This window comes from Polistes dominula, unplaced genomic scaffold (genome assembly GCF_049000335.1).
Source record: "Polistes dominula isolate Pdom_NZ unplaced genomic scaffold, Pdom_raw_medaka contig_11, whole genome shotgun sequence".
Lineage (NCBI taxonomy): Eukaryota > Metazoa > Arthropoda > Insecta > Hymenoptera > Vespidae > Polistes > Polistes dominula.
The window spans coordinates 4,054,093-4,075,000 of NW_028301154.1; the positions used below are offsets into that span (position 1 = coordinate 4,054,093).

Genomic DNA, 20,908 nt, shown 5'->3' on the forward strand with positions numbered 1-20,908 from the left:
TTTGATATTGCGAATAAATTTTATTGAAAAAAAAAAATATAATTGCTTTATTAAATAATATCATTTAAGAAGAAATACATTTATTTCTAAAGATGATAAAAATTGAATTCGTCAGTGTTTGTTTGAACGAACATAACTTAATTTAAATTAATTGAAAATTTTAATGATAAAAATATAATACTGTTTGATATATGATATTTACAAAAAGTTTTGAATGGTGTACCAATAACAGTGATTATGCGAAATAAATAAATAATTGATAAATCAAAACTCTGTGTCTACCAATTTGGTTACCAGGTGTCTATTTGACTATGTTGAATAATTATTAAAAAAAAAAAATATATATATATATAAATATATATAAATATATATAAATATATATATATATATATTTGTATCTCCAAGTCACAATTATTATTAATTTATTTTTTATTATTTCTTTTTTCAACGAAATGACATATATAATATTTAAAAGCGTAATATCCTAAATGGACGTATAAAATATTCGTCGTCAAAATTACTAACTACAAATACGAGATTGGTAAATGTGTTTAACGAGTTTTCATCAAAATTTCAATGATATTTTTTTTTCCTCCAGTTTATTATTTCTTTCTTTTTTTTTTTTTTTTTTTTTTTTTTTTTTTTTTTTTAACAGATCAAACAACGTCAAAGTTTTTATTTAAATCAAAAAGAGAAAGATCGAAATATAAGAAAGGGAGAAAGAGGGGGGGATGGTGGACTGGGAAAAAATTGTGTAGAATTTTTGAAAAATTCTTTCTAAATACTCAGCAGTTTGTTTCTTGGTTAATCTAAGAAGAAACATCGATTCAATTCTCTTGATTCGTTTTTTCTGTTGGCAATTGAGCAAACGAAACGACACGCTCGAATCCGGATGGAAAAGAAAAGTTCGGAAGGAAGGTAGGAAGAAATGAAAGTAGCGATGGAATAAGTCTAATTAAAACAGTCCACGAAAGTTTTCGCGATGGTAGAAAAAGAACAAGAAGAAGGAATAAAAAAGAAAAAAGAAAAATGAAAAAACAAAGATAAAAATAATACAAGAAAAAAGAAAAAAGAGAAAGAGAAAGGGTGAGAGGGAGGAGAAGGAAAAAAAAGTTACGATGGGGCGAAGAACAAAGTGCCAAGCAATTGTTGTTCTTCTGGCCGCGAATTTAATTGAAACGGGCTATGCGAGAAAACGAAACACACAGAATTAGAAAGAGAGAGAGAGAGAGAGAGAGAGAGAGTGTGTGTGTGTGTGAGAGAGAGAGAGAAACTGTAACGAGAACGTGTATCCATCTTGATTCTCTTCCTTCTTCCACATTTCCACTTTTTCTCATCTTGCATTACGTAATTTCTAGGAGGTTATTGCAAAAGCTAGAATTTTAATTCCTTTTTATTTGATATATATATTTCTTTTAATTTATATATATATATATATATATATATATATATATTTCTTTTCTCATTTAATTTGATATTCCAACGAAATACATCTACATATCTATCTACAGAATAAAACTTAACAAAAACAAATAAAAGCAAAAAGTAAAATAGATAATCTTAAACGATTAAGGATAATATTTAATATATACACACTCATATATATATATATAATATATAATGTCAGATAGGTATTTGTAAGTTAAGTATCCAAGCAGAGATTGTCTCTGTCGTGAACGATCTGTGGCAAAGCCAGGCAGACCCAGGCAGGCAGACCTAGGCAGGCAGAGCTAGGTAGACCCAGGCAGGCAGCTTCCAGCCGGAAGCCAAGCGTTAATGTATATTTATGTATTAAACAGGCATTATTTATACGTCCGATGAATATGCATTGTTTCGGTGGCAGTAGCGAGGTGTCGAGTGCAGACCCGTCGCTATCACTGCCTCATCAATCACACACAGTCCCACTGGCATCCGCCGCCACCACTAATTCCCCCCTTTGCACACCCCCACATCCACCTACTCTGTTCCAAGAGAGAGAGAGAGAGAGAGAGAGAGAGAGAGAACCCAACGAAGCCCATGCGATCCCACAGTCCGCCCATGTCATCCCTCACCATCAAACCTCCAAGCCCTGAACATCCCTTCCTCTACTCTCAACTCACCCTCCTGGAACCCCCTCTTTGGACTCACCCTCGTCCTAGTCGTAGTCGGGTTCCTCCCCCCACTACCACCACCTCCCCACTCCCTCATCCTACACCGCAATTGACACTAATTTACGTAATTTTTTCCCTAGGACCACATGTCACCCCGCATTACGTTGGCAGAAGCCTGCTGCGTTTAGGATTGTTAACACTAACACACTGCTGGGGGTTGTGTGTGGTGTGCTTGAGATGAGTCAACCCTAATGACTGCTCTATCTATCTATTTATCTTTCTTTCTTTCGTTCATTCTTTATCTACAATTATGTATAATTATCCTTTCATCCTTTCTTCATTATATTCTTTTTATTTTGTTGGTTCTTTATCTTGCGTGAACTTGAATTGTTCCATTAGGATTGTTCAAACCAACACACTGGGTTGCGTGTTTTAGATAAGTGATGCTATATCTATCTATTTAATTATGTATCATTATCTTGATTTCTTTTTTTATTATTCTTTTTATTTTGTTCGTCCTTTATCTTGCGTGAACTTGAATTGTTTCAATTGGAGATAGTTCATATCAACACACTGGTTGTTGTTGCGTGTTTTAGATAAGTCAACCCTAATCACTACTATATCTATCTATTAAATTATGTATTTTATAATTATTTTTCATTCTTTCTTTCATTCATTTTAATTTCCTTTTTTTTTTTTTTTTTGATCGTTCCTTATCCTGTTTGAACGTTTTGCTTTTTTATTTCTCTTTTTTTTTTTTTGGGGGGGTGGGAGGGGGTAAAAGCTCAGAGTACACGATATCAAACTCATTTCAGGTTCCGGTTGTTTGACTTTAACGGGGCCTCGAACTTCGGCCCCTCTCCTCCTCCTCCTTCTCCTCCTCCTCCTCCTTCTCCTTCTCCTCCTTTCATAGGGCAACTTGAAAATGCTTGAATTTCATCGACGTAAGCGTGTAAAAGTTCTACTTGCAGGAAATTCAACCAAATACAAGTTCGATAAATCTCGACGCGAGATCAGATTTAAACGATGCAAAACTCACCCCCAATTCCCAACCCTCGTCCTGTGGTAATTCGTAAATTTTATGATTCCTGACTGATCGATAATTATAGTTGACGATGTATTCTTTTTCTTTTTTTTTTATGACGAATACTTTCAATTTTGAACAAACAGTCTTCATTTATTTTTCTCATTTTTTTTTTTTTAAACGAAAGTTCAAAACACGGGTTTTAATTTTATGGATAATTCCAGATTTGAATTATCAAAAATATGAATTTTATTATTTTCAAATAGCATCTCGTTCTTTTTCTAGATGTACAAGACCCCCCTTTTTTCTATTTCTTCTTTTAAGTAAAAAAAAAAAAAAAATATATAAAATAAAAACAATCTAGTAAAGGAAAAATTATGGGGAACGATATATATATATATATATATATATAGGATTCTCGTTGAAACTCGTCGAACGAATCCTATGCATAACATCGATCGTTTCTCGTTTCACCACTCACCCCCTGTCCCCATCCCCTTTTCCCATCCCCTTTTCCCATCCGTTGTATACGCAGTAACAATTTGAGGATTGGCGGAGAAGTGGAGGAAGCGGAAGAAACGATCCTGTGTTCTAGCTGCGTCCGATTTACATTGATAATTTTCCAACAGGATTCGATGGGTATATATATATACTGTTAACTAACATCACCATAGAAACCGATGTATATTCACATTACATTTTATCACCTCCTGTTGTCTGAAAATTTTCATTTTCAACAAAAAAGTAAAAACATATGTGTGCATATTACACAAGTTAGAAGTGAAACCTTCAAATGAAGAAGTTTTGAGAATAATTTATTATATAATATTATTATAATAGTACTTGTACTTTTAATTTTTTAGTTATTAATTTAATTATAAAATTGTCCGCCTGTATGAATGCAACCCTCCAGACAAACTTTGAAAATGTTGCTTACGAGTGCCATCTACTGGGACGGAATTTTTTTCCAGTCAAAACTGTTTATACACATATGTATGACGGGTTGCCTATCTTTTGGGGGTAGAAAAAAATTCCGTCTCGACAGATAACGCTCGCAAGCAACATTTTCAAAGTGTGTTTGGAGGGTTGCATCCATACAGGCGCTCATTTTTATAATAATTTACAAAGAAAATAAATAATAAAAAACGTTAAAAAATTTTTACAAATCGAATATTTTGATAAATAATGATAAAAATTGAACTACAATATTGTTATTAATTTATGCATATTTTTAGAATAATATTTAGTATTTTATATGAAATAAAAATAAAAAAATTATGTGTGCAGATTACACGTGTTAAAAGTGAAACCTTTAAAAAACTAAGTTTCTAGAGAATAAATCGAATGCACAGTATCAGGAGTAAGATAATTGTAGGGTTTATTTATTATAAAAAAAAAATATTATAGAGACAATATAAAAATATTGTATATATATATATATAAAGAAGTTTTCACTTGAAAAAAACAAAAGTTATTATCGAAAATTTGGATATACATATTTTCATTCATGACTTTTTTTTGTTCTGTTTCTTTTTCATGTATTTTATCTTTATCATCGTCTTGCATTACATTAACTCGAAAATTGCATGGATGCAGGAAAGTTCAACGATAATGTCCTTTATATTTGGGGTGTCCCTCACCCCCCTCTCTTTTTCATACCTTGTGGTTTCACGATTATTTTCTACTTTTCCTGCTAAAAGAACATATAACTGGAATAATAATAGTGATAATAGTAATAGTAGTAGTAGTTACTATTTCGTTAGAGTATTTTGCAATTTTCACAAATTCTAAACTCGTTGAACATTTTATGAATATAACTACTATCGAAAGGGAGGGAGGGGGGTGGAAAGTAAAAAAACAACAACATTTTTTACTATGAATATTAAAAGTAAGGAGAAAAAGAAAGTTCGTGTAAGTATCATCTACATTTGTATTATTGTTATTATTATTATTATTATTATTATTATTATTATTTATCTTGATTGTTTAAAATACGAGAATCCATAGGAGAAAGTTTATTTGTGAGTTATTCGATATTATTAAAGGAATATTGTTATTCTACTTTGTATCTTAAATATAATAATCAAGAAAGTTCGTGAAATGTTTAACACATCTCGTGTATATATTATATATGTATATATTAATTAAAACTGAACTAAACTTATCTTTCTCTCTCTCTCTCTCTCTCTCTCTTTTCTATTTTCTTAGGATTGTATTAATATAATATAATTACTTTGAAAATTCTTACAAGATGGTAAATGAAATATACTGTAAAATATGTCACAGAAAATAGAAATAGTTATAGTAGTATATATCTAGTTATGAATTTGAAAATATATTTCTATGTAGTTCAATGTTTTTTGCATAGAAAGAAAAAAATGTATTTAAAGATTATTGAGCTTTTCAATTGATTGAAATTTTATCGTTTCTAAAAAAAACAAAACAAAACAAAAAAAAAAGTAATTAAATATAAAGATATGTTGAAACCTGAAAAGAATCGATAATAAATTGACATCGTAAATAAAATATTATTAATTTCGAATAGTAAAAAAATACCCAAGTATTAATTAGAAAAAAAATATTTATTGCAATTTAAGTATTTCTTGTATTGATAATTGATATCAATTAGAAATATTAATAATCCTAAAATACAATAGCATATTGTAAAAAAATAAAAAATTCATTTTTCCAACTTTACATTAGAATTATAAATATAATTAAACATAAATGATTAAATATAAATTAGTAATTATATTTATTTAATAAATTTAGATAATTTCATAAAGTTATATAAATATAAATAATTATAATAATTGTACAAAATTATATAAATATAAATAACTCTCTCTATAATAATTATATTAAATAAAATAATTACACACATAAATAATTATAATAATTATATTAAAAATTATATTATAAACAACATTTATGTAAGGTTGGGTTAGTTAGATACTTTTGTATACGTTTGAAAACAATTAATATAAAAATGTAAAGAGAGAGAGAGAGAGAGAGAGAGAGAGAGAGAGAGAGAGAGAGAGAGAGATAAATCTATCTATCAATCTATCTATCTATCTATGTATCTGTTCTTCTCTCACACACTGTTACTCATCTGCCTCTCTCTCTCTCTCTCTCTCTCTCTCTCATTGTCTCTGTTTCTCTTTTGTGAAACGAGTTGATCTCCGCGAAACGTGAATGCATCCATTCGTCGAAGCAACATCAATTTGACCGATGGATTTTCGGTCACAGGGAAACGTTGGATATCGTAATTCCGTCGAACGAGATATCGAATGCTTGGTTTGAGTTCCCTAGCCTAGCTGGTTCCACGAGAGATAGGATAAAATAGGATAGGATAGGATAGGATATGTGAAGATGTGAGAGTGTGTGTGTGTGTGTGTGAGAGAGAGAGAGAGAGAGAGAGAAAATGTGGGAGTTGGAAAAATGGGGAGTTGTGGGGGTTGTAGGAGGTTTGAAGAGTTTGGGGGTGAGTACTGGAGAGAAGTGGCATCATAAAACGTTTCTCACTTTTGCGATACACCCGGTAAATTTCTTCTAAATCGTTTCCTATCACTTTTTCTCTATCTTTCTCTCTTTCTTTCTTTCTTTCTTTCTTTCTTTCTTTCGTTCTTTCTTTCTAACTCACACGCACATATACTCTATTTTATTTTTTCTTTATTTTCAAAGAAATTCTTCGTTTTAAAAACGAACAATGTAATAATAGATAATATCGAGTTTTATTCTTTTTCTATTGTTTTTTTTTTCTTATCATAAATATTTGATATAGAATGAACACGATTAGGTTACTTAAAACAATATTTTGAAGTTAGGATAATTCTATCAAGAGTTTAGTTAGTATGATTGTCAGTCTTTAAATAATATTTAATAGTAAAATACTTTTCTGTTGATATTAATTTTTTATATTATTTTATAATAGGATTTTAAAGATAAATGAAAGTAGAATATACCTATAATAATATAGTAATATAATAATATAATTATTATAATAATACTAGAGTTAGTAGTTAGTACTTTGGTAAGAAATATATTTAAACAAGTAGTATATTAATTTCTAATTAAATTTAATAGATTAATTTAAAGTAAATATATTTATAGATAGATAGATTATTATTAAATATAAAATAATTATGAAATATATGTATATATAAATACACAAAATAATTATTAATATAATCTAAATAGATAGAAAATTATAGATTTTCCCTCGTTGATATATTTTACTACCATACTTGTAAATAAATTTACTGACATAGTTTAAATTTAGATTTAAAGAGAGAGAAACATATTGTTTCTCTCTCCTCTCTCGTTTCGTTTAGTATAGGCACCAATGCGAGAATGTAAACGTGTAAATGCATCGAGTATTCTACCCAGAGAGAAAGATAGCTCGCGTTACCAATCGTTCACTGTCCGCTACAACTCAAGCAGACCGACCAACCAACCAACCCCTTCTCTCTTCCCCATTTCCCACCCTCTACTCCCTCTTTACTCATCCCTTCTCCTTCCTCTAAAACGTATCGGTTATCGTCGAGTATCGGACCGACGTGTTTCTCCGACCATTGATTTGTAAATTCCAATTTGAGACTCGTTGCAATTCGTTCGTACACCTCCACACTTCCCTCCGACACCCCACCCCATAGAATAAAACAAAAGTAAAGAAAGAATAAATATTTTTATTAATGTTCTATGGTTTAAGGAGAAGGGGCAGGGAGTGAAATAATCGTAAGGAGAAGAAAGAGGTGTCGTACACCTTTACCCCCATCCCCCATAGAATAAAACATAATTAAAAAATGAACAAATATTTTTATTAATGTTCTATGGTGTAAGGAGAAGGGACAGGGGGTGAACTAATTGTAAGGAGGAGGTGTGAATATTATTAAAATTTCAACACGACGAAAGAATAATTTTTGATGTTTATCAAACACTTCATATGTTTATTAAATAAATAAATATAAATAAAATGTGAAACGGGAGAGTGATCAAAATTTCATTTTTCTTTATTTAACGCAATGTAATGCTGTCGGTAAACAGTTAATATCACTTGGCACCAACATCTTTTCTATTTACTCGAGTTCTCTCTCTCTCTTGTTTGCAATGACGCAAAAACGAAAGAGAGAAAGAGAATGAGAGAAAATTAATCGGCAAGTTAAAATCGTTAGATCGATCGAAGTTACTATTGGATAAAATGAGAAAATGAGAGACAGAGAGAGAGAGAGAGAAAGAGAGGAGGAAAAAGGTTCGAGTGAAATGAGATGGAAAGGTGAACTTGCTTAATTAAAGGAAAACCAGGTGTTCGCGTTAAGAACCTAGGTGATAGTCTTTCGAAGTTTTTGGGACGATTTCAAAATGGTCGTAGAATTCATTTCATTAAAAAGCTTTGCTACCTTTTGCTACTCCAATAATCCGAGTTACATCTTCTATGTATATATATATATATATATATATATACGTATACGCGTATATATTCATCTATAGGGGTGTGTAAGTGTATCTACATGTGTATAGATGTGAGTGGAAAATGAATGGACAAGGGTTTCATTGAACCCATTGCTGGTGTTGTTGTTGTTGTTCAGTGTGTACTGTAAACGAAGAGATGGGCGGAATCGTTTGGGTTCCGTCCATCGGTCACTGTCCACTGCAATTCAAACGGCCAACGCATATCAGTTATCATTAAACGTTCGATGTTTCTTTGTCCGTCGATGTAAATTTTCTGGATGCTCAGTTCTGTTGTAATTTGAAAAGAGAAAGAGAAAGAGAGAAAGAAAGATAGGGAAAGGGAGTGCCCTGTATTTCCCATAGGAGATCCAAGGTATGCCAATTTCGAGGTTGTCTCGACGAAAGAATAATTTGTTGAGCAGGTAATAGTAACAATGGTAAACAACCAATAAGGTTAGGTACAAGTGGGAGAATCGACATTACATACATGGTGGTGGTGGTGGTGGTGGTGTTGGTTGGGGGGGTTGTAACGTCGATTCGACAAACACGATTTTCACGCGATTATCTCGTAGGTACAGTTGGACGAAAAGATGGATGGTTGGTTGTGTTGGATAGATGGATGGATGGATGGATGGATGGATAGATAGATGAGGTTGCCTTGAGGGGTGTGGACTACTCGACAATATGAGCGAAGGTTAAACATTTGCTCTTGTCAAGCTTGGAACCTGGTACCGTACGTCTCGTAACGTGTTGAGATGAATTTAACGTAGGTGGTAGAAGAGACATACACTATTCACAGAATATGAGTAACCCAAAGAGAGAGAGAGAGAGAGAGAATGTGTGTGATTCGGATGGATACTCCAGGATACTTCAGTAACATCCTCTTCAACTTGGCAGTTTCAGTTATTGCTGAATTCGTTGGAGAACGTACGAACGAACAGTTAGCTTCCCCAGGAAGGAAGGAAGGGATAGAAAAGGGATTTGATGTATGAGGAGAAATACAGAGAGAGAAAGAGAGAGAGAGAGATTAAGAGAAGAAGGGGAAGGGGTTTAAGTAAGCGAGTTTCCGTTTAGAACGGAAGTGGCAGTCAAGGTTTTGCGTCGTTTGCTTGGGTTAGTCGTAGTTTCTCGTCACACTGAAGTAAAACGACGCGTACATTGAATTATCTGACCTCGAGTTGAGTCGAGTGGTCCTTCCTCGAGCCTCCCACGTCCTCGAGAATTACGAAGATTAAACGTACCGACAACAAGCTACAACCCTTTCCGTCTACTATCCTTCAACATACACCCCCACCTTGCATCAACCCTTAAAACGTTCTCCTACCTCTCTCTAGTTGCTTCAGCTACACCCCACCCACTACCCCATCGACTGGATCTAGTAACCCTTTCGAAACCCTCTACTATACCCCCATCATCGTCACAAGCCTCTACCCCAACCCCTACTCCTCCCAATCCGCGACGGTCGCTTTTATTGTTCAAGATAACAATGGGCTATGCAGATGGCCAGGTTCTCTCTCTTTCTCTCTCTCTCTCTCTTGCTTGCTTGCTTGCTTGCTTGGTTTCTCGTAAAGCCCTCTTCCGTTTTGCCCTCTGTCCACCCTCTCATCCACTAATACTATCAACCTTTACTAGTTATAGAAGTACCAACCCTCCTCCTCTTCTTCCTGCACTACCCTCTTCCCTCTTCTTCATTTCCTATCTCTCTCTTTCTCAGTGTTTGTGTGCTTTGTGTGTGTTCTATCAGTTGTCTCTCTCTTACTCACCCCTTTCGTTTCAACTTGGAGAAGGTGTTCGAGTTTTCCTCTTTATCGCTTACTATGGCAATTCTTTTTCTTTTTCTTTGTTTTTATTCTTTTTTATTGGGATTTGAAAAAGAAATTGTTTGTTTTGTACACTGTAGGTATGTCATTCAGAAATTTGTCGATAAAGATAGATATAGGAAAAACTATAGTGTCTAGGAATATTTTTCTTTGATAAGAATTATAACTTTTCTTTTTTATTATTATTATTTTTTTTTTTTTCTATAATAATCGGTATCTACAATTTTTCTTTTTTATTTATTTTTTTTTTTAATTCAAAGTATTATTCTTTCTTAATGTCTCTGTGTGTTACGAATACTTTCATAAATGTTTTTTTTATATTTTCTTTTTGAGCATTTCATTCCACGTGCATTTGATTTTTCCTCACAGGTGTAACACATACTCATAATACACATAGAGGATACACATACATAGACACAGACACATTTTAATAACCGTCAATCGATCGTAAAAGTTTGTTGGATGAGCCCAGGCAACATATGTTTTTGCGGGCTTTGAACTATTTATTCTTTACTAGGAGGAAAACACTTGGAAACTCATAAAGCCACTTTCTTCTTTCTATCTATGTATTCGTACATGTGTGTATATGTAGTATAGATGTACAGGTATACTACCCTTTACCGGTCTAGATTCCGTGTTCTGCTTTTGCCAGTACCAACAAACGCGTCATACGAAAAACTTTTCAAAGCTTCTTTTTAGCTTCCTATCTTTATTTTTTTACAATTTATTTCTTTTTTTTTTTTTTTTTAAGTTTTCAATTTTTCTTCAGTCATCGATGATACTTTTGAAAGATAAAGATTGATAGATAACATAGATAAAATATATATATATATATTATTATTATATATAATAGTAATATAGTAAAATATAATATAAATATAAAATAGTATATATATATAATATAGTAATATAAATATTAATAATATAATAATAATAATAATAATAATAATAATAATAATAGTATAATAGTATATAAATAGTAATAATATAGTAATATAAAATATAAAATACTAATATATAATAGTAATAGTAATAGTAATAGTATTATAATAGTAGTTATAATAAAATATAATAATATATAAAATAAATATAAAATAATAAATAAAAATAAAAATAATATATAAAAATAAATAAAATAAAATATAATAGTAGTAAAAATAATAGTAATAGTAATAGTAGTTATAATATATATATACTATATTACTAAGTAACAGTATATAATATACATATATATTATTTTATATATATGTATGTATATATAAAACATCGTATCTTTTTCTGTGATACATCGAAGATATTAAAGATTTGGTTTTTAGTTTTTTTTTTTTTTTTTTTACTCAAAAGTATATCTGACAAACTTTTTCTTCTTCTTCTTCTTCATGGTTTTCGTCAGATAAAAGTCAGAATAAAAAATAAAAAAATGAGGGAAAGATAGAGAGAGACAGAGAGAGAGAGAGAGAGAGAGAGAGAGAGAGAGAGAGACAAAAGAATGAAAGGAATAAAGAAAGAAAACGAACGTATCGAGAAAACGGATCCTGTGAGAAAAGGGGTGTACGTGGTGGGTGAGGGTGATAGGAGTAGGAAGAGGGTTGAAGCAGTAGAACCATCGAGTAAAAGATTGGGATCAAAGTTTACTGGACTCTAGAGATCACCTTACACACTTTCACCGAACGAAAAAATTCTTTGACCTTTTCCTCTTCTATTTCTTCTTCTTCTTCTTCTTCTTCTTTTTTATCTTATTTTATTTTATTTTTTGTTATTTTGTTTCTTTAGTTTACTGAACATGGGTGTTGCTAGTAATACATTTTCCTATTTTATTTGATCATTTTGTTTCTTAGGACATTCATTAAACGTTTATCAAGATTCATTTAATTCTTTTTCATCTTCTTCTTCTTCTTCTTCTTCTTCTTCTTCTTCTTCTTCTTCTTCTTCTTCTTCTTCTTCTTCTTCTTCTTCTTCTTCTTCTTCTTCTTCTTCTTCTTCTTCTTCTTCTTCTTCTTCTTCTTCTTCTTCTTCTTCTTCTTCTTCTTCTTCTTCTTCTTCTTCTTCTTCTTCTTCTTCTTCTTCTTCTTCGTTTTCTTATTCTTATTCTTCGATGTCATTTATTTTTCTTTATTTTAAGTCGTTTATTTTCATTATGTTTTATTGGTAATTGTGTCATTTTAATATACAACGTGGTTGGTGGCTGGGTGGTGGCTTAAGTTAATCAAAATTCTTCTTTTCTTTTTACTGTGTTAATTTGCAAGACATTGAGATATATATATATAGATAAGATGGTATTTTTTTTTTATTTTAATGCAATTAAACCTAGTAATTTTTTTTAAATTAAAAAATAAAATTGTTAATATCATCAATTATTGTTCTAGTCAATAAATAAGCTCTTAAATGCTACGATTAAAATTTATTTACGTGTCTTATCTAGTCAGTCTTACCAATAAATGAATTTTTGTTTAAATTTTAAATTGTTTAAATTAATTTAATTAATTTATTATAAAATACTCATTAATATTATAATTTAAAAATAAATATAATAATATTAATATACTAATGAAAATAATTTTAAATAAGAGATAAATATTAATATTAATTATTAATAATATTTTATTAATTATTTTAATTTTTTATATAATACTTATATAATAAAAAATAATAATTATTTGTATTTATTGATTCAATATTATTAATATTAATTTAATTTAATTAATTTCAATTGAAGTTCATTTTAATTTATTTTTTGTATAAAATACTGACCTACATTAAACAAAGAACACGTATCATCTTACACACGTCCAATATTAATAAACTAATAATAATAAACAAATTATAGAAACATTCAAATATGTAATAAAAACCTTTGGGCATTTATACGTCGACCATTTCCAAAATATATAATAGCTTTCATTTTAATATAGCTATTTTAATAAAGTAAATGCATAAGGAGTGAAATAAAAGTAGAAATAGAATTTTGGTGAACATAAGATGGTGAAGAGGAGGTAGAAAATGGTCTAGTAAGAAAGTAAAAAACGATATATTCAACGATACCTTCATATAGAAAGAAAAGTAGGGGATGAAATTTTCATAGCTGTACTCCTAAGTCAGAAAGGGAGTGGTTTTGCAAAGAGTAACCGAAGAAAAACACGTGAAGTTTTTACACGACATTTTTTTACTCTCTGTAAATGTAAGACTATGCATGTGTGCATTTGTGTGTGTGTGTGTAAGTCTGTCATATAAATATTTATATATATTCGTTGGTTTTTATGTAACTTAAACTGGTGTGTGATATATTGAGGAAAATTTTCTGAAGACGTAAACGTCTGGAAGTGAAAATCAAAAGTGGGAGACTTTGAGTGTTCCTTAGGGAATAGATAAGAGAGATAAGAATGTAAGTGAAAGCTAGAAAGAGAGAGAGAGAGAGAGAGAGCGAGAGAGAGTACTATACTAGGTGTGTTACCATAAACCTGACAACTACTATACATTTTCCCTTCTCTTACTATTTTCCTTACTCTTCTATTCTATTCTAACTCACAGAAGATTCCTTTCAAGTCACCTACTATAGAAAACGATCGTTGTCACCTCATCTTCTTCTCTAGGGGGGTGTACGAAGAAACCATTCTCTTTCTCTCAACTTGCCTCATCCCCACACACCCACACCCCTTATTCTCTTCCTCTCACCCTTTTCAGAATTCTAGCTAGTGAGTAAAGGTACCCCTTCGTATTACTCGAGCTATGTAAATGAATTTCGTTTAATTATCTGGGAGAAGAAGAAGAGGGTTGGAACTTGATAGAACCCAAACGGTAAGGTACGCTACGGTACGTTACGGTATAGTGCGAAACTGTGAGCTTGTCTTCTCGAGGGAACAAGCAAGAAGAGGGTAGAAGAGGGTAGGGGGTTATGATGTCGCTTTCGTTATGGTTAAAAGACTGTTCTAGTGAATTTTCTAGTGAATTCACTGACAAAGACACTTTGCCAGTTTCACACTTTTCTTCTTATACTTCATATTTCTTTCTTATTAATTATTATTATTATTATTATTATTATTATTCTTTTTCGAATATTGTTTTCTTCTGTTTTATTTTAACATTATGCTTTTATTCAATTAATAAATTACTCAGTTCGCGGTTGCTGTTTAGGTGCTTAAAAATCAGGATATACAGGACAATCATCCTACCGGTAGTCCTTTATGATAGCGAAACGAATAAAAATGAAATAATACAAGGAAAAAGGGAGGAAGGGTGGAAGGGTGGTAGGGTGGAAGGGATGGGGCTACACAAAATAGAGAAAGAGAGAGACAGAGTGAGTTATAGATATTATAAATAAATGAATATTCAGAAACGTAACCGAGTGTATAACGATAGATAGCACTACAAACGTAAAACCATTTATACCATTGGGTTGAAGTTATAATCCTTTTGGGAATGAATTGGGGGTGGTTGTATGTGTATTACATTTTTATCGATTATAAAATGTTCATCAGAAATTTATTCCCGTTAATTGAAACGAGATAGATAGACAGACATATACACAGATAGATAGATAGATAGATAGATAGATAGATAGATAGATAGATAGATAGATAGATAGATAGATAGATAGATAGATAGATAGAAGATAAAGTTTTAAAACTATGCGGATATTAGATTTGGACTTTGAAAAGTCTGACCCTTTTTGCGTTGACTGTTCCCATCTCTTCTCTCTATCTTTCTCTTTCTCTCTCACATACACATTCACTTACTTACTTACACACTCTTACATACTCTTACACACTAGAAACCCTTATACCCTTTCCCAACATTCCATTACACAAGCCTTGGGTCTAATCGTTTCAACGTTTACGGTGGATTGCTACTAGTAAGTACCTACTTTATCGATGTTAGTTTAAGATTAACTTAAAGTTCCGGATAAACTTCCGGTGTAGGAGAAGGGGGTGGGAAGGGGAAGAGGAAGGCAAAGAGGAGGGGGAAAGGGTTGGGCACAGTACACCTTTCTACGAAACTCGAAACTATGCATAAGCGTTTATATTAGTGGTAGATTTCGCGCGTCCTTGTGAATTCAACGAGAGGAGAGAAAGAGAAAGAAAGAGAGAGAGAGAGAGAGAGAGAGAGAAAGAGAGAGAAAGAGAAAGATCTTCTTAACACCCACCCCTCTCCCCCTTTCATCCTGTACTCGATATTCCTATATTTATGCGAATGAATGTTTGAACAACGTTTTATACCACCCACCAATGCATTTTACCCTTAACTTCTTTTTATTTATTTTTAATTTACTATATTATTTTATTTATTATTATATATTATATATTATATATTATATTTATATCTTCAACCCACCCTGTACTCGATATTCCTATATTAAGTTAATGAATGTTTGAAGAACGTTTTATACCACCCACCAACTCACTTCACCTTCATCTTCTTTTTATTTATTTATTTATTTATATATATATATATATTTTATATTTATTTATATATTATATTTATTTGTTTTATTTATTTATTTATTTATTTATTTATTTCTTCTTTTTCTTCTTTAAACTTTTTATTATTTTTTCTTCTTTTTCTTCTTATTCTTTTTGTTTTTCTTCTTTTTCTTCTTATTTGTTTTCTTTATGAATTGGGGGGTTGAAACTATGTTTGATATTAACATCCTACAATGTTTCTTCAACCACGAATCATATTATTATACTACTTGCATATTATTATACAAACTTATTCTCTTCCCCTTCTTATTCTCTCTCTCTCTCTCTTTATCTTTGAAACTATTTACAAATTCATAACGTTGAAAAGGGATGGTTAAGGGATTATTGCGATTATTATTTTTAGTGTTATTATTATTATTGGCAAACAATAAATAATATTATTAATAATATCTACTCTGTTTTGAAACTTTTGCAAAACTTTATTTTTTTTTTTTAAATTATGTTACGTGAATTAAAATATAAATAAAAATGTATGTTAAGGGAAAATGAGGAAAACAAGGAAATTATTGTATAAAAATGTAGTAGAGTTCTCATAAGTCGAAAAGCTGCTAAAGTTTATACCTTTTCCAGGATTGGCGACAAAAACTTATACATATATATATATATATTATTTTCTCTCTCTCTCTTTCTATTTTATCTCTTTTTTTATCTTGTGTAATTTTAAATGAGAAACGCCTAGAATTCTCGCATGCAACGTCCATAATCTTGTTTATACCACATCGACGAGAAAGAATAGAAAAAGAAAATACGATGTTTCCTGTTATGTGGATTATAAAGGATTTAAACAATAAAAAAAAAAAAAAAAGAAAAAAAAATAAAGAAAAAAAATAAAAACAATATAAAAAAAAAAAAAAGAAATTCACAAAATGGAACAAAAGGCAAACACTTTAATTTTCCTTCTCTCATTTTATCTCTCTTTCTCTCTCGCATTCTAACATTCACTAGTATCCATTCTCACGTATGTACGTATACGTGTGTTCGTGTGCGTACGTGCGTGCGTGCGTGCGTGGGGGCATTTTGTCTCGCGAATTTTTGTCGCACGTTTTTATTAAAAAATATTTGCGAGGATTAGCAAAGCTCTGCGCTTTCATTAGCCAAAGGAAAGAGAGGAACGTTTAAAAAAAAAAAAAAAGAAAAAAAAACGAACGGAGCTGGGGGTGGTTAGGGAGAGAAAATGTGGACAAGAAAAAAGGGGTGGGTCCTCGAATGTTAGCTTGAAACAAATAAAAAAAGAAAATATATACAAAACTAACATTCGCATTCTTTCCCTGCGAATTGGGAGAAATATATATTTTTTTTATTTATTTATTTATTCTTTTTTTTTTTTGTAGTTAAAGTTAAAGTTGCGCAAGCAAACGTGCGTTCTCTGTTTGCAAAACCATTCTGTCCCATCCTAGTTGTCGATTTTGTTTGTTTGTTTTTTATTTTATCTACATTTTTAATAATTATTTAATATGTTCTAAGTACTCCTTTCTCTCTCTCTCTCTCTCTCTCTCTCTCTCTGTTATGAATGAATTAAATGATATAAATTGAATTAAATTTCATTTTGAATGAATCAAACGATTTTTTTTTTTTAATCATTATGATTATCATAGTTATTCATTTTCTGATAATTCATTTATTTTATTGTATAAATAATTTGTTTGTTTACATACATTTATTTTTTATTTTATTTTATTTTATTTGCTTTTATTTTATTTTATTTTTACTTTTATTTTATTTCCAATTTTTAATTTATATAAATTAATCAATTTATTTCAGTGCTTTTCTTAATCTGTTATTTTGTTAATCTATTGTTAATTCAAATTATAAATTAATATTATTCTAATTTTTAACAATATGTTAATAAAAGTAGGATATTCCAGTGTGTTTCTTTCTATTCTAATGATTTAAATTACAAATTATTATTATTCTAATTTTTAACAATATGTTAATTAAAGTAGAATATTCTAATGTGTTTCTTTCTATTCTAAGAATTTAAATTACAAATTATTGTTGTTCTAATTTGTAATTTATATAAATAAAAGTAAGATATTCTACAGTGCTTTATATTTTTAATTTTATAATTCAAATTACAAATTATTATCAATCTAACTTTCAACTTATATAAATAAAAGTAAGGATACTCAACAGTGTTTTATATTTTTAATTTTATAATTTAAATTACAAATTATTATATATTCTAATTTTTAATTTATATAAATAAAAGTAGGGATACTCAGCAGTGTTTTATATTTTTAATTTTATAATTTAAATTACAAATTATTATATATTCTAATTTTTAATTTATATAAATAAAAGTAAGATATTCTACAGTGCTTTATATTTTTAATCTTATAATTCAAATTACAAATTATTATATATTCTAATTTTTAATTTATATAAATAAAACTAGGATATATTCTACAGAGCTTTATATTTTTAATTTCATAATTCAAATTACAAATTATTATCAATCTAACTTTCAACTTATATAAATAAAAGTAGGGATACTTAACAGTGTTTTATATTTTTAATTTTATAATTTAAATTACAAATTATTATATATATATATATTCTAATTTTTAATTTATATAAATAAAACTAGGATATATTCTACAGTGTTTTATATTTTTAATTTCATAATTCAAATTACAAATTATTATCAATCTAACTTTCAACTTATATAAATAAAAGTAGGGATACTTAACAGTGTTTTATATTTTTAATTTTATAATTTAAATTACAAATTATTATATATATATATATTCCAATTTTTAATTTATATAAATAAAACTAGGATATATTCTACAGTGTTTTATATTTTTAATTTCATAATTCAAATTACAAATTATTATCAATCTAACTTTCAACTTATATAAATAAAAGTAGGGATACTTAACAATGTTTTATATTTTTAATTTCATAATTCAAATTACAAATTATTATATATATATATATTCCAATTTTTAATTTATATAAATAAAACTAGGATATATTCTACAGTGTTTTATATTTTTAATTTTATAATTTAAATTACAAATTATTATCAATCTAACTTTCAACTTATATAAATAAAAGTAGGGATACTTAACAGTGTTTTATATTTTTAATTTTATAATTTAAATTACAAATTATTATATATATATATATATATATATATATATATATATATATATATATATTCTAATTTTTAATTTATATAAATAAAACTAGGATATATTCTACAGTGCTTTATATTTTTAATTTCATAATTCAAATTACAAATTATTATCAATCTAACTTTCAACTTATATAAATAAAAGTAGTAATACTCAACAGTGGGTTAATCTTTTTAATCTCATACTTCATCTTATCACAAACATAACATTACAAAATACTATACAATTTTTTTTCACAATTAATATCAATCAAATTTAAGTTTCATTAGTTACCAGATACATTACACGATCATTTAACAAAAACATCCCTCTCTCTCTCTCTCTCTCTCTCTCTCTCTCTCTCTTAAAGATATCAATGAAACGAACAAATAAATGTGACTCGTTGTTTAACTTTTCCTCTATATTAATTTGTTTCTTTTATTTTTTTTTTTTTTCAATTGATAGAAAAAGCGTGACAACTTCATTGGCTTCGAGGAGGGTCGATAAAAAGGTGGCAGGGGGTAGATGGGGGTGTAGTATAGTATAGAATAGTATTGTGAAGACCCTCATAGTATAATACCGATTGCTAAGTGGACTTCTCCAAGTATTCTCGTGTTACAATAGATACTTTTATTTTTTCTATTTGTTATTTTCCCTTTTTTTTTTCTATCTATCTATATATCTATCTATCTATCTATCTCTCTCTTTTCTCTCTCTCTCTCTCTCTCTCTCTCTTTCTCTCTCACCTTTCCTTTCTTCTTTACTCTCTTAATCTCTTTTACACTCGCACGTTATAAAATGCTCGTTATAGTCGGTTTTCAGGATTATAGGCAAGAGGGACGAGGAATTTAATTTAGAACTTGATTTATATTTTAGCTGGGGCCCATAAAATGGGGAAATAATTTGTCCCCGGAACGAGTATGAGATTGCACTTCCTTTACCACCCTATTCCTACCCCCCCCCTTAAGCCCTCCCCCCATCTCTCTCTCTCTTTTTCTCTCTTTCTCACACACACACACACACATATATATATATACACACACAATCTCTTTTATTCTTTCACATTTTTTATTCATTTAAGTTTTTTTTTTTTTTTTTTTTTTTTTTTTTTTAATATTATTTTTCATTCTATTTTTCATTCGCACTTTTTCATCCGACGTGACCCGAAGAAGGATTTCATTTCTAAAGGATTTTGAAAAATTTTTGGCTGAGAAACGTGAATGAAAATCAAAGTGTTGAGGAGGTGGTGGTGGGGGGAGGGAGGTGAGGAAGATGGTCGTAAGTCACGAATAAAATCACCAATGAGGGTGGTGGTAGAAGAAGAAGAAGAAGAAGAAGAAGAAGAAGTTGGAAAAGGGAGAAAACATTTTTAGAGCAAATGGGATATAGAACGTTTAAACTCACCTCCAACTACACACACACATATATATAGACACACACACCATGAGTTAAAAGGTACAAATGGATTATGGGATAGCTTTAATACTTGAGACAATTTTTTGTCCTTTGTTTTTATAATAATGAAACTAACTATGAATATTATTATGAATATGAGAAAGAATAAATTTGTTTTTTTTTTTAAACGAAATAAAAATGTCAATGGGTTTTGTTTTAATTTGTTTTTAATTAATTTATTAAAACAAAATTATTAATGTGACTTAAAATATTTGAGAGAGATAGAAAGAGAGAGAGAGAGAGAGAGAGAGAGAGAGAGAGAGAGAGAGAACAATAAATTAATGTTATTTATTGGTATGAATATTTTAAACAAATGGTGGTCAATGTTTATAATGAAACGTATGTTCTGATTTTTTAATATTTATATATAATTTAATATACAATTATTTATTTTTAATATTCATTTAAATATTTATTTAAATATTTATTTATATATTATTTTTAAATGTTTTTCTAAAGAAACAGTTTACTA

General features: G+C 29.4%; 1 protein-coding gene across 3 annotated transcripts in view; it reads left to right on the plus strand.

Annotated features, from left to right (window-relative positions):
* Window positions 1-20,908, plus strand: part of LOC107070562 (lachesin) — a 180,661-nt gene that overhangs the window by 11,437 nt on the left and 148,316 nt on the right. The window contains exon 1 of one of the 3 annotated variants that reach the window (XM_089178480.1): window positions 3,714-3,753. The exons of the other annotated variants lie outside the window; for them this stretch is intronic. The gene's annotated coding sequence lies outside the window, so the exon portion shown is untranslated. Of the gene's footprint in view, window positions 1-3,713; window positions 3,754-20,908 lie in introns of those variants that run through there. 3 annotated transcript variants of the gene reach the window in all.